The 15195-nt window shown below is 44.6% G+C and overlaps 2 long non-coding RNA genes across 2 annotated transcripts; one reads left to right on the forward strand and one right to left on the reverse strand.

Annotated features, from left to right (window-relative positions):
- Positions 1-5463: 5463 nt before the first annotated feature.
- Positions 5464-6743, reverse strand: LOC148220458 (uncharacterized). Its single transcript, XR_015798792.1, has 3 exons — positions 6521-6743; positions 6229-6348; positions 5464-5543 (listed from the first exon to the last, which is right to left on the reverse strand). It is a non-coding gene; the product is annotated as an uncharacterized LOC148220458 (long non-coding RNA).
- Positions 6744-7944: 1201 nt separating this feature from the next.
- Positions 7945-15135, forward strand: LOC148220459 (uncharacterized). Its single transcript, XR_015798791.1, has 2 exons — positions 7945-10830; positions 13753-15135. It is a non-coding gene; the product is annotated as an uncharacterized LOC148220459 (long non-coding RNA).
- The last annotated feature ends 60 nt before the right edge of the window (positions 15136-15195 follow it).

Consider the following 15195-nt stretch of genomic DNA (forward strand, 5'->3'; position numbering starts at 1 on the left):
ATTCTCTTGCTCACTTACCTGCATAATGCTTAGTCCCTGTTCTGCATGCTTATTTTCTTCACTTTTACAGGGAATTCTCTCCTCATCTTCTTCTTCCTCTGCTTCTTCCATTTCCTGTGCCAAGATCACCCGCTTCTCTGTTAGATTTCTTTCTCCAGCTGATTTTTTGACAACTGTCCCTATCTTCTGGCACCGCTCGCTCGAGAGAGGCGATTGTCCCGCTCTGCTCTGGGCTGGGACTGCGCTCTCTTCAAGCCCTGGGGGCAATTTTGGATGCCACAGCGTCAGAAAGACCTCAGGCTATTGGAGAAATGTCCAAAGGAGGGACACAGGGACAGCGAAGAGGCTGGAGGGAAAGCCATACAAAGAGTGGCTCAGGGCATTTGGTTCAGCTGCAGAGAGGACACTGAGCTCACACCTCACTTGGGACCTCTCAGCTCCTCCCAAGGGCAGCACAGGGACAGCTTTGCTCTCTGCTCTCTGCGACCAGGGACAGGAGCCAAGGGAATGCCAGGAGCTGTGTCAGGGGACGATTAGGCTGGCTATCAGGGAAAGGTTTTTTTCCTCAGAGGCTGGTCGGGCACGGAATAGGTTCTCCAGGCAATGGGCACAGCCCCAAGGCTGCCAGAGATCCAGGAGCGTTTGGCCAATGCTCTCAGGGATGCAGAGGGTGGGACTGTTGGAGTGTCTGTGCAGGGCCAGGAGTTGGACTTTGACGATCCCTAGGGGTCCCTTCCGACTCAGGAAACTCTTACCATTTTCCCCTCTTTCCTCTCCTTGCACAATGCTCTCAGCTTACTGTTCCACCGCATGCTCCACTTCTGAAACCTCCGCTACTTCTTTCCAGTTCAAGCACAGTTCTACTGGTTACAATCCAAAGATAGACAGATTGAAAAACAACCAAAAAGAAACACCTGTTTGGAATGTCGTGGTCTTATCTGCATCTCCAACTATGAAGTCGATTGTGCCTTGCAAGTTCTAAAACTTGCAAAACAACAACAACAACAAAAAACACCCACCACACCGTTTTAACATAGGGATTTGCCTTCTTCTAAGAAATCCATATCCCTTCTCAAAATGGATCTATTTCAGGAAGAGATCATCTTGAATAGATCACTTACTACCTAAAGAACCTGGAACACTCAAATCCGTAATGATAAGCCTGTTACCTTGTCGTTTTCTGTTCCAAAGGCAAATGCATTTGCTCAAGTGCCGTTTGCAACAAGGACAGAGCTCAAAGTGTGGCTCTGAGAAATGTTTTGGTTTCCCTCTCCTATCTCCATCAAAAGCACTTTCTTCAATGGCTGAAACAATACTTGATACAGTCTGAATTTTAAAGGTCATGAAAATTTTCTCCAAAGTGAAAAATTAATATAGCAGTCAGGTTTGAAACCAACGGGAATTTTTGTTTTACCTGTTTGAAGATTCCCTTCACACTAAAATGCTGACTGATGGATACCTAGAAGAAATCAATTCCCACAAAACGCTTCTGGGTAAGCCATTACGTCATCCATTACAATTTGCTTCAGTGTCCCGTTCCTGTCCAATTGAAGGTCCCTGTTTAAGGGACTCAAGTACGGAGAGAAATGAAATTAAATATGACTACAGTGCCTTTAAATCTAAATCGAACTTCCTGATCAATCTCATAAAACCTTTAGGCTAAATGTTGCCATTGATCTGTTTCTACTGAACACAATCACGTCCTGGCTTGTTAGAGATTAGTTCATTAGAAAGAAAGAAACGCAGAGAAGTTAAAATATTTCCAAAGAAGCATTTGACATCCTTCCTTTTGGATGGGAAACCACACCAACACTGCTTACATAAGAGGTCAAATGACTGTCTTCCATGTTAGTTCTGCACTGTGCTCAGCGGAGCCTTTCTGGTTTATTTGCCTTTGACTTGGACATAAAGCTGAGTCTTGATTCAAGAAAAATCAATATTCACACTTGTTTTCATTTACACGGACATTGGCTTGGTCTCCTAAACAAAGAGAATGATGGGGAATTTTTGTACGAGTTCAGATAGGTAACATTCTCTTTCCGCAACCTGGCATTGTATTTTCACTTGGTCTGTTACCTCTGGCTTTGTTTTAACGGCTCAAATTATTAGGAAGAGTATCAAACCTCCAGCTCTAACCACAGTCCCACTGCGAGGTGTGTGAAGGTATGTGCATCTGCCCCTCAGGTCCATACTGCTCTTCTAATGTGCCTCTGATCGAGCAGGTAGGAAAGACCTCCTGGCTGTGTGAACAGTGCTGCTTCCTCTACGGCTTCAGAGCTGCTGCTAAGATCTTCAGGAAGGAGAGCGGTATTGTACCCATTTTTAGATGGTTTTTAAAGTTGCCGGTGCTTGGCTGTCTTAAACGTCTGAGTTCCTAGAACTTTGAATGAGATCAAATCTATGAGTGAAGAGATGATGGTGCAGACCAACTTCTGATTCCGGTGATCCAAGAATCTGCACTACTACTTTTACCTTCTGAATAAGGCATGGATGTGATGGTATGCACAGTAATACTGATGTGCTATGGTTTTTGAATGATAGCAGTCTTCCTTTGTCCCATTCCTAAACCGTGGGCATTATTTGCCTTAACCTTGTTCAGTAGGGACATTGTTCTATATTCTTACATGAAGTGAAAAGCACTCTTTTTCCATACCTTCACACAACAGCATTAAAACAAGGCCTAAGTAGTACAACCAATGTTCAAAGATGCTCTACCTTTTAAGTTTACAAAACATACCAAATTCATACCTTGTTCTAAGTTGATCTCAAGAAGAAAGGGTGTTCTCCAGATACTCCTTCAGCTCCTCCTCACAGCTCACCGTTTGCCTTTTTTCTAAGATTGTATCCAGATCACTTTCATCATCTAAGGCCACATAAAAAAGCTAGTAAAAATGGTTTCGTAGATACTAAAATCTCCCCAACTCTTTAGGATTCAAGGAAGTTAATTATGCACATATCTTCTACACCCAGAAGAGAAAGCTACCTCAGCAAAACTCATCGCCTATGAAAATCTTCCTAGATAATGAACACCTCTGACACTGCCACCCCAAGTTGGTGTTCTGAAACAATGAGAACCTCACATCCAATCAGACTCTAGACCTGCACAAGATCTCGTCATAGCAACTTGCAGCCACTTTCTACAGAAAGCAGCAGTGATCTCTATCGCTGTTGCCATACCAACAATAAGACAGGACTGTCCATTCAGCGTGAATCAAGCAGTTAGCAAAAATGCACCTGACAGAATGAAACTGAAGAGGAGAAATTCCCATCTAAAAGTCAAAGATTACATTTTTAATTTTATAGCAGGTATTTTGAATTTCAGAGGGCTCTTTGCATTAAGAAGTCCTGTCTTTATAGCACACCCTTGTTTTTATGTTTCTACCTGGATTATGGCCATTTAGCCGTCTCCTTCAAATCACTCCAAAGAAAAACATTCAAGTGAACAAGTTCTTTCTAAACTGCTGGAAGGTGAAATGAATGAGTAAGAGGATATGTAACATGATAAAAGGCTGCCTGGAATTTTACGACTGGTATCCAACATGGCGTCTTCTATCCGGAGAGTAAAAAAAAATCAGTCTCCAAGTAAACTGGTAAGAATGCGGATTCTCAAAACTTCTGTTTATTCTGGCACCATAAAGCACCAAATCACATTCTATCATTTATCCCTTTAGAAACAACTGCCCGACTTTTTTTATGTATAGAAAAGATTGGAAGACATTTGGGAGATCATTTCCAGCTCTTCCTGAAGTCTGATCTTAAGCAGACTGGGCCATACGTCATTCATCGCTATCCTATGTATTTCAGATAGAAATGATCATAAAAATACAATCTATTTCTATTACAAATAATAAACACAAGAATTATGAACACTTCCACATGAAACTCTTCCACACCAAACTGTTTCTCTGGAGTGTTTTGTCACACTATGGACCTCTTTCTAAGGTGACATCAATAGCCTACCACGCAGAAGGCATTGCAGGTGGGAGCACAGCAAGAACAGACTCATCCCAAGGAGTGATGAAGATATATGTCATCAAATAAAAGAAACGTACATCCACGTGCTCCACTTCTTCTTCAAACCTACATTTTCGTTTCTCAGTCATCTGAAGCATGTTGGAGTGCACAACTTCAGCATCTTCTGCTGTGCAAATGTTCACATCCAACAGGGTCATCTGAAGGAAAAGAAGAACAAATTATTGACATGCACAGAAGAAATACTGTGTGGCTTTCAGAGAGCCTGGCTAAACGTAGTGTTTCTTTTCTTGTGATGGACAGAGATAGATTCAGCCTCCTACATGCCATATTAGATTACTAAACAATACCATCTGGTTGGACACAAAGGGAGAAATTGAGGCAGAGGTGGAATTTCTTTCCCAAGAGAAGACAGATTTAGCACAAGGGCTGAGGCTCCTTGCATCTTCCACATTCATGTAGGACAGCACTCCCTTCATTACTGGCATTTGTTACGGCTTTTCCACATTTCAAGCACAAATACCAACTACTACTGTGAAACCAAACGGATGGCTTACTTTTTGAACAGAGTAAGGAGGAGGTTAAAAAGGAATTCTGCTTGTTATCTCAGTGTCTGGTGCATCCTCAGACGCACTTTACTCTAATGACGCATTGGACCACGGCTATCACAGCCAAAAGCTGTGGCACTCAACTTGCACATCTGCCCTTTCTCCTGACACTTGCCCTCGACCAGCTCATACTGGATGCTCATTTTCTCCACGCACTCCACATTAGGGCTGTCTGAATGATACGGAACAGACCACAGTCAAAATTCCCATCTTTCACAGTGCAGTGTGACATGGAAACATGACAGAGGCCATGTGCTGAATCTCAGCACACGGAACAGATGCCAGCAGTGCCTACAGACACCAGACACTACCAGCCAAAGAAATCAAGACATTTTCATACACAGCTGTTTATCATTATGCTTCAAAGTAGCAAGGTACTTAACAATCGCTACCAACTTCTTTGCTACCATACAGGCTACAAACATCCCAACTGGATGTGCTCTGGAGCAAGAGAAGGCAGACACAGAGCGGGAAGGCATGCTGCAAGGACACAGAGAAAGGAAGTATCTCCAATACTTCCCCTCTTCTTCTCATACTTCCCCTCTTCTTCTCCAAGAGTTAAAAAGGAGTATTTTTGTATGATTGAGAAGGGATCCACGTCAAAATTAACTTTTGATTTCCCCCAGATTCATTCTAACCGAGCCAGTTCCTGCTAGATCTCCCCATGCACAGGTGTTTGTACTGGCCAAAGGAAAGCCATGCCACAGGCAGCCTCTTTGGCTCTTACTGCCACCTCCAAGCAACTGAGAAGGTATGTGGCAACACACGGAACAAAGAATAGAGCAAACATGCACTCTCAAAGCAACCGTCTGCCTCATCGTTGCCCAGGAGAAAAGAAAATATTGCTCGAATTCCAGACTGCTCTTAGGATTTCCCGACCTACCTAGACTTTTGTTTCAATTCTCCAGAGTTCTGCACCGTTCGTTTCCATCGGATTTGGCACGTGTTGGAGGCAACAGGGTGCTATCAAAGCAGGAAACAAGAGTCAGGTATCCTAAAATACAAACCAGTCAGTACTTCAAATATAAAATTATGAATCCGAATATCCATACTACTGGGCTTTCTTTTATTTACAGCCATCTTGGCAATGAAAATAAACCTGAGATTGTTGTTGTTCAAGGCCAACTGTTTACTGCCCGATAAGGAACTAACTGTCATCTACCTGGTTCCTACATCCACCGTAAAAAACCTCCCTGTAAAGATCGTAATGCATTGCACCCACACCAATGTGTCTTGTGTTCAGGATGGATATTCAAACGTAGCAACGTTAGATTTCTATCCAGACTCCTCTCTTCATTTATTCCGCAAATAAAATCCCACGCCATGGAGAAAAATATGCCTTGACAAAACCACCAAGTTCTAGCTCTCCACCCCTCTTTGCCCATTTCTGCTATGTTTCGAGATTTACTTCTGCATTCCTCCATTTTTAGAGCCTGATCGTCACCTATTAAGTGTAGCTGGGGCACTGAAAATCAAGAATGCATTTTTTCCATTCAAAAGAGCTGTACAGAAATAGATGTAGACCCTGCCTTACTGCTGCATTTAGCAATCACACATTGACAGGAAGCAAAGTGCATTTTGTAGCCAAGTCCTTCATTAACTCCAGCAACAATTGTTTTCCTTTATGCTATACCCTCTTTTGCCATACCCGATATATTGCAAAACCTTCAGTCTCTCTTCACTGAGTACCATCTGCTCCTTTATCAACTTTTCCATTTCCATATTCACAGTTGGGGGATTCTGTATTTCTTCACTTGCCATAAATTCTCTGCAGGATGGAAAGTAGATATGTAGAATGGAATCACATGATATATGTGATATCATACGTGGTATCACGTAGAAAGAAAAAATGATCAAGTATTACTTTGATAGAAACCAAAAGTGAACACTAGCCTCTTGGTGTTGCTCATTGTCCAAAAGAAGACTGCCAAATTTCTGACCTGAAACTCTGAACTCCACACTTCTTTTGCATGAGCTTCCAGTCCCTTGCCATTTCAGTTGATGCCATTTTTCTTTCTCAAGCTCTGATTGCATTCGATTCAAGAGTAGCTTGGCAGTTGCCCTCTCATTATCCAGCAGTGCTCTGTTTATATTCTGTGTATTAAAAAATAAAACCAGAAGTAGAAGCAGCATACAACATGCAAAAACAAACCAAAAATTGTCTCTTCTACAGAAAATGAGGGGAGAAAAGAACACAAATGATAACCAATAGCCTGCCAAGTAGAAATTTCTCCTATATTTCAGTGATTGATAGGCAGAAAAAATGAATTTCATCTGGGGAAAGAAAGACATTCTAGGAATATTCAGACTGCTATCTTGCCCCAGGTAAAACATTTACCATGGCCTTAGCGTTAATGAGCTTGTGAACATCAGCTGCCAAGAGGAAGGACATTTCCTCCAGTTTCACACAATACTTGGTCAGTACATCTGCTATCTGTGCAATCAAACAATACAGAAAAGCAACAACAATGAAAAGTAGAACTCAAATATCAATTTCCCAAGTTAAAATCTACACGAACAAGACAATTTTTCCATTCAAGTGAATTCGATTTAATTAATTCATTAACTACATAAGTAGCATTCTCACGTTCAAGAATAGAATTCAAAGAATCGACGTTGCTTCTTCTGAGACATTGAAGCCTGAGTAGATCCCAACTTCAAATCTAGTAGGACGGCATGAAAGCAATACCTGCTACATTTAGTACATGTAAACTACAAAGAACATCTAGAACAGCTCTAAAAGATGAACAAACCCATGAACTTTGAAGGAGACGCTAGCAAGAAATGTGGAAATAGGCTTTATCTGCCCAGTGCTTTTCCCAAAAGCACGGGCACTCCTTGGCGTCAGTGAGAGTCTCTGTCTCATTACTCAGCAGCTGGCTTAGGGTAAAAAAGGATGCATGCAATCACTTCAGTCCTGTTCATGACATAAACTTACTGCATCATCATGGAAGCCATTTACTTGGAAATATAGCCTAAAAAATAGGTGTCAGACTGGGTACATATCTAGATTGCTATGAGCAAAACCAATTTCTTTTTAACAGGAAAGCCATACAATATGCCTGCCATGGCAAATATTAGTCTACTAGCCCTGCACTTCAACGGGCAGTGAGCAGTTCATGACACCAAGTTTACGTTTGGCAAGGAGACAGTCTATTTATTACAAGCCCCTAGTTCTAGAACCAAGAATTCAGGAGTTGCTCATTCCCAATGAAAATCTGTCCATTTCATACCTTTGGGGTTTTATGCTTCTGTTCTTTACCTGACTTTAGTGTGGCTTTCTTGTGAAGTCACTGATGGGTGTTTTTCCAACACATTTCTGCTGATTACACGCTAATTGCATGGCATCAGCAGACATCTCTGAATGTCTCTTGAAAGTATGCTTTTTACTCTTCCTAGAGGACCTTGTCTTCTTCTTTCCTTCACCCAAAAGGTGGGCTAAGTGAGCCTTCAAAGAACCATCATCTCAACAATTAGAATTCTTTCAAACCTACTGAATGGAGAACAGCGACAAAAAAAATTTAAAAAGACTAGTACGCGAAAGACAGCAGAAGAGAAAGGTAAAATAATGAATCCTACATGCCACATGCATAACTCTCTTCATTCAAGGCTATTTTCAAAATGAGGAAAAAAAAAAAAAAAAGATCATCTTTTCCTCAGAGAGGAAAAGTGGAGTAACTGGATTGTGTTGCCTTGCCTACAGTTACCAGAAAAGTCAACAGCTGAGTCGAAAACTCCTGAAGCTGGCTAACTACACCTCTAAATGTTTTACTACTGTGTTATGATTCTGTCTTCAGTTAATAGAACCCGATATACAACAAAGAGATGGGAGCACATGGAGATGCATTGGAGAGCCTACGCTGAAGGTAACACATTCATTTTTTACTCCAACAAATCCAAATTAGAAATGTTGAAAATGACCCGGGGCCATTTCAACAGCCAGCAAACTGACTAACACAACCAACCTTTGGCTTTTATTCAATCCTTTGCTTGTTTTACCTGGACCTTGAAGATCTGTCTGCAGCCTTCCTCTCTGCAAATATATCACACTCGTCCTATTGAGAACCCATGGCTCATCACAGCTGCTTCGCCACGCCTGCTTCCAGAAGAACTGGCAACTACAAGCTGGGAGCCAAGAGATACAACACTTCACTTGGAAAAGGGCCTTCCATGAATCCTAGAATCCCAGAATGGTTTGGACTGGAAGCGACCTTAGAGACAAATTATCTTCTTCCCACATCCTGACACGGGCAGGGACACTTTTCCACTAGTCCAGGTTGCTCCATGTCCGCTCCAGCCTGGCCCTGGACGCTTCCCGCCATGGGGCAGCCACAGCCACAGCCTCTTTGAGCAACATGTGCCAGGCCTCAGCACCCACCCAAGGAAGAATTCCTTTCCAATATCCCGTCTACCCCAGCCCTCTGGCAGTTTGAAGCTATTCCCCCTTGTCCTGCGAGTCCAGACCCTTTTCCAAAGTCCCTCCCCAGCTATCTTGGAGCCCCAGCAGGCACTGCAAGGGGCTCGAAGATCTCCCTGGAGCCTTCTGTTCTCCAGATTGGACACCCTCAGCTCTCCCAGACTGTCCGAGAGCAAAGAAGCTCCACCTTTCAAAGCACCTTAGACACCTCCTACCGGCCAAACTCGATGGCAACGCTGGCCTTCCGGGCCCTACGGATATCGCTTCCGGTGTCGCTCGGGGTCACTCCCGGCTCTCTCGCCGCCCCCCATGGGGCCCTCAGGCGATGCCGCTCCGACGGCACTCCTGCCGCTGTCGGACCAACGGGGGGGCGGGGGGCCAGCCCAGCCTCATCCACAATCCACACTGTCCTCGGCGGCTGCTGCGGGCTCATGGCGGCCCACACACCCGGAAGCAGAGCTCCGAACACAGAGGATCATAGCCCCGCATTTGTGTTCGTCTCTGCACAAGGCAGGCCAGACTTGCCATGCCCGGACTTTTCAGTTCAGCACGAGAATGAGACTACACCTGCGCCATGGGGGAGGAAACATCTAAAGACGCCCTCATACGTGGTCGCTCAACTTAATGCCTAGGCACTTGCCATTCCTAAGGCTACACTAAAACCTTTTTTACCTTGCGGGTAAGAAAAGCCGTTGTTCTGGTGTGCAGCTAAAGGCGCAGCACAGGCTGGCCGGGGCAAAAGCTGGGGCAGTGCCCGTCCTCACTCCTTCGCTGTGCTGTACTCCATGCAGCTAGAGCGAAGCGAGAAGGACGCGAGGAAGAAGAACGAGGCGTTCTTAAAGTAGCCCCCTGGCAGCAGCCCTGAAAGGGCGCATAACACTCGGCGTCTCGCTGCCCTCCGTTCTACAGCTCCTCGCTGCACTCTGGATTTCCATTCTCCGAGGCACTTACCGTGGTGCTGTGTGCAACTCGGCGCCTAGAAGTGACCGCCAATGCTTTCACAGCGGGCTCCAAGGGAACCAAGGAGCAGCACAAGCAGCAGTGCTTCAGCTTGATCCTTCCGACTGCTAAGGGCACTTGGGAAGGCAAGCGAGAGTCAACCACCTCCATCTCCTAGTAGCCTGTAAGGTGGAGCACACAAGCACGGGACTAGTGCCGCTTCGTTCACCGCCTTCGCCCAGGCCTGGCGCTGCTTTCACTTGCCGGCGGCCAGAAGCCGCTGCAACGGCGCCACACAACCAGAAGTGCGCCGGTAGCCTACAGCTCGAGAACGCTGCTTCTGCCCAAGCCAGCCTAGGGTGTGCACCTTTGTTCACAGAGCTCCGTGCAACAGTCTGCCTCTCTCGCAGTTCGAACGGAAAACGAAAGCTTTTCGCCTACGCCCTTCACAGAGATCCGTTGCCAGGACGAGAATGTCTTGTGGCCGGAGCTCGCCCCCGCCGCGAGGAAGCTGCTATTAGCACCGCGTTGCAGGGACACGTCTCGCTTCTTGACTTCGTGCTCAGCGCTCTCCGAATTCGCTGCTAGCTCCACGGTCTTTCTCAGCTGCAAGTAGCAGCGCTCACAGTACATACAGCTTCGCAAGGACCGAAGACCTGGAGGGACATATCGCACACGAAAATGTGCCAGGACAGAGCCGTTCTACACTGAGTAGAGACACAGACAGACAGAGAGTTCTACACTGCCCCTTCTCGTCGGCCATCTTGTGCTCTGCTGCCTCTGCTGTGACGAATCGGTCCTTGAAAGGCGAGCGAGAGCGCCTCTCCAGGCACTGAAGAGAGTTCCCTAGGGACATTTGGATGTAAAACTTTTTCCACCTCCAAAAATACATGGGTAAGTCCTAAAAGTTTTGGTTTTATTAAGAATAGTTTCGTCCAAGTTTTGCTGTTCTAAACACTCATGGTTTCAGTCTTCACTTAACTGCTTGTTTCTGTTTTTTTGCCTAGTGGCCATCGAATTCTAAGGTAACTAGATGTGTTGGAAATCCATAAATTACATCTCAAGTTAGGTGGGATAATTGGCTCGGAAGAAAATGGAATTGAGAATTTGGAAAGAATCCAGAGTGAGCTGATGTCACAATCCGAGATTCCCTTGGGTTCCAAATCCTTTCATTTGTGTTTTTGTGGGCTTTTTTGAAGGCGGTGTACAGTTGAAGCCATGATTTAGCTGCGGCGAGACCTGCTCTGCTGTAAAAGCATTATTTTCTCAGTGAGCATGGACAACAGTTAGAGTGTCGTCTTTTAAGATTCCCTGCACTCCACTTATAGTGGCAAAAGCAGTGCCTTGACTGTAATCATAAAAGTGATTACAGCTTCATTGCTTTGACATCATGTAGGATGCTTCCTCCATCTGCTGTGGTCAGCATTAAGTAACAAGATTTCTCAGTTTCTAGGAAGAGTCTAGCAAACAATCACCTTGCTCCTTCTTTTGCATTTATTCATCACTGCTATGCTGCTATACAGACAGGTAGTCTGTTTATGGTTCAACAATTCAATGGGACATCAAGTAAATAACAAAGCAAAACTAACTACCGAAAGCACTATAAGGGCCAGAGATTAGCTTGGATCAAAACAGGTATTCTCCTAGCATTGTTTACAAACGAGTCAGCATGTGAAACAGAAGGCACAATGTAGTTTGTGCCTTGTTTTGGGCATGCCCGGAAGAAGGAAATTCTGATTTCACATACGGGAAAAGAAAGGTTGACATTTGAATGAGATTGTTCATACCCCAGTAAAGGTTGCTTTGAAAGGTTGTGGAAGTCCTGTTAGGAAACATGGCTTTACAAGTCCTTTCCACCAGGAGACAACAGCTGCAGAACATCTGGGTGTGCCAGTGTTGAGAGCACCAGCAAAGATCAAAGTGGAGAAGTTGGTGAACAATGGCAGCGGCCTGGCGGAGGGCAAGTGGGGTGCTGGCTGTGGGACCAGGGGAGTCCTGACTGATTCAGGAGGCGTGTGATGGTCTGTGCCAGCAAGCGGAGTAGTGCTGTGGCCTTGGCACACTGCGAATACTGGAATTCAGTGGGGTCACTGGGCAGGCTGAGTGTGTGAGCTGCGGGAGGGACCCAGGTTGCCCACATGTAAACATCCAGTCTCACTCTTGCCAGCCACAGAAAGGAGCAAGATGTGGCTGCTGGCGATGCCTGTCACATATATGTTAATGTATATGTGTGCTATCCCAGCCTGCTGGGAACACTTCTTCTTTGGGACTGCTTGGGCTGAGGGAGAGAAAGCAGTGGTAGTTTCTGAGGTTTCGAGTTTGCTCGAGTTTCTCAGGCTGTTTCTGGAGCCACCCCGACTTCTCTTCCTTGAAGCATTTCAAGTCCTGCTAATTTTCAAAATTCAAACAGACACAGCCCTAAGCTAGTTGATCTGACTTCAGAGCTATTCTTACGCTGAGCTGTTGGATGATCTGATCTCCTGAGATGTCTTCCATCTCAGTTTATGACCTGGTTCTTGTGAAAAGTAGGATCTTTTAGCCTGGAGAAGAGAGGTTTCTGGAGAGACAGTATTGTGGCCTTTGAATATGTAAAGAGGGTATAAGACAAATGGAGAAAGACTTTTTAGGAAAGTTTGCAGAGACAGGACAAGGGGCCATGCCTTCAAACTGAGACTAGGTTTAGATTGGCTAAAAGGAAAAACTTTTCTACAATGAAGCTGGTGAGATACTCAAACGGGTGTTCCAGAGAAGTGCATGCCCCATCATTGAGAGTGCTCCTTATCAGTTTGGCTAGTCTTGAGCAATTTGATCTACTGTAAGATCTACCTGGCAAGGAAGTTGGACTAGATGATCTTTAATCACAGATTGTTGTATGATTCCGTGAAAGACAGAATGCAATAAAGTTCATCTTTCAGATTTTGGCGCAGACATATTTATTATTTCTCACTTTATGCATCATTGCAATGACAACTTGTTAGCTTCTGAAATGATTAGCTGAGATTGATTTCCTTCCTTAGTTTCATTTTCCCTGTTATTCCTTCACTCTTGGACTTTTTTTTCACTAGATTTCCTCTTTCAGTAAACTGCCCTTAAGTATCACTTTGCTCCCCACCTGGCTTTTTTTTTTTTTCAATGACACCTTTTCACTGGTTCGTTTTGGGCCTTTGCTGCTTGAAGTCCAGCAGCCTCCTTGTCTGAGCATTACGGGGCTTTCTTTACAGCTTCATCACTATGCAAAAAGCCATAAATTACTGTGTTCCATCTCACATACCATCAAGTATCACACTAATATTCCCTCTGCTGAATAGCTGGTTGGCTTACATAGACCAGCCAAATACCAGGAAATCCAGATGGCAGCAAGAATCTTGTAGACTACTCCCGCTGTTCATTTAAATTCTGGAGAAGTCACGTGAGGTATCACATTCTCCTGAAAGAAGTGTCTATCATCTCGGACATTCTAGAATGGGCTATTAATATTGTCATGAGTTTCTGGCTAGACTTTTTAGTATGCAAATTCAAATTCAAATGATCTGAAATGATAGAACTTCAAGAAATTTTTTTTCCCAGAATCGAAGTATGATGGAGTTCCATAGGGAGAATCTTAATCTTAGTTATTCTATTCCATCTCACATCATGGCTGGGGGCAGGGAGAAGGGAGTATCTTTGGGGGACAATGGGTTCCGGTGTAGTCAGTAAGCTGGGCAGAGGAGCCATCAGGTATTGTCTGTTGTTGGGGGGGGGGATTCGTGTGAACTCTTCCTTTCTTGTACCCTGCCACTAGTATTGTTGCTAAAATTGTTTGTTTTCTCATCCAAGTGGCAGAATCAGCACACTTAATGAGGGATGAAGAGGGAGCAGAGACCTCAGAACAGGAGGAAGAAGAAGCAGAGCCTGCTGTCCTCCAGAAGAAAAAAACACTACCAGCCAACTTTGCATCATCTGTGAACTTCCTGGCCGTGTACTCTATCCCCTTGTCCAGATCACTGAGCAAGATATTAAACAGGACTGGGCCCAAGACTGAGCCTTGGGGACCAGCTGGATGAACTCTATTTCCCACCACTCTGTGGGCCTGGCCATCACCCAGTTTGTCACCCAGCAAACAGCCCACCCATGCAAACCATAAGCAGACAGTTTCTTCAGGAGAATGATGTGAGACTCATTGCAAAAAGGATCAGGGAGATGCCTAGGAAGAGTCTCAGGTGAATCCAGGAGACTATAGTGGAAGACTATTCAGTTTTCCAATCAATTTGCTTAAAAAACTCTACAAAACCGTAATAAAAAAACAAACAAACAAAAAAAGCAGACCAAACAAACACACAAAACCCCCCAACCAATAATCCCCAAAGAGACAAAAAAAGCCCCCAAAAAAGCCCACCAAAAAACCCACCCAAAACTGAAAAAAAACCCCAAACCCAACACAAAAAATCAGGGTGAAGGTTTTTAGTAACTTTAAAAATAACAAAACAAAACAAAACAAAAAAACCCCAGAAAGTCACATTTCTAAAGGTGCTGTCCCAGCCTCTTCTCTCAGCAGGGAGGACATCCTGAAGTGGAGCCAGTTGGAAGAAAGCGGGATAGGGGAGCACCCGGGCCATTGTCACAGGACGGCCCTGTGGCTGCCCCATTGCCAAAACCTGGACACATAAATCAAACACAGGTATGCACATGTGCTTAGACACAGCAAAAATATATTTGTCTGAAAAGAATACTGCTCCATTTCTATCACTGGAAAGAGCATAATGCCTCGTCTCAGCTTTCTTTTCAGTCATTACAAATGTTTCGAAAATAAAGGAGTGCAGAAAATGGAAATATCCAAGATCAACATGAGGACCAGTAACAAAGATTCCATTTTTGAAACTGCATTGGGAATCCTCTGCAGAAATTGACTCAGAGCTCTAAGATTTACAAAAAAGACCAAGAAGACTGGAGTCAATACAACACAGTGTCTGGAGACTTCAGCTGGTTGCCTTGATTTCTCAAATATGATGGAGAAAGCACCTTAGCAACTACAGCTGCCAGTTCTCTCGGGGCCCTGACATGCCTCTGGGTGGGTGCCGTGGTCTTGCATGCTCAGGTTCCTCAAGTGGTCTGAAAGCTGACCTGCTACTACGGGTTAGAATCAAGTCCACCAGTCCAATAACCTGAGAGATGTGGAAATAGTGACTGGCAGTAAAAATTGAGACCAACACTTGTTGAGTACCTCAGCCTTCTCCTTGTCTGTTGTCACTAGTGCTGTCTGGCTTATGGGGATGGGGGGGG

The sequence above is a fragment of the Sturnus vulgaris genome, chromosome 38 (genome assembly GCF_052056855.1).
Source record: "Sturnus vulgaris isolate bStuVul1 chromosome 38, bStuVul1.hap1, whole genome shotgun sequence".
NCBI lineage: Eukaryota > Metazoa > Chordata > Aves > Passeriformes > Sturnidae > Sturnus > Sturnus vulgaris.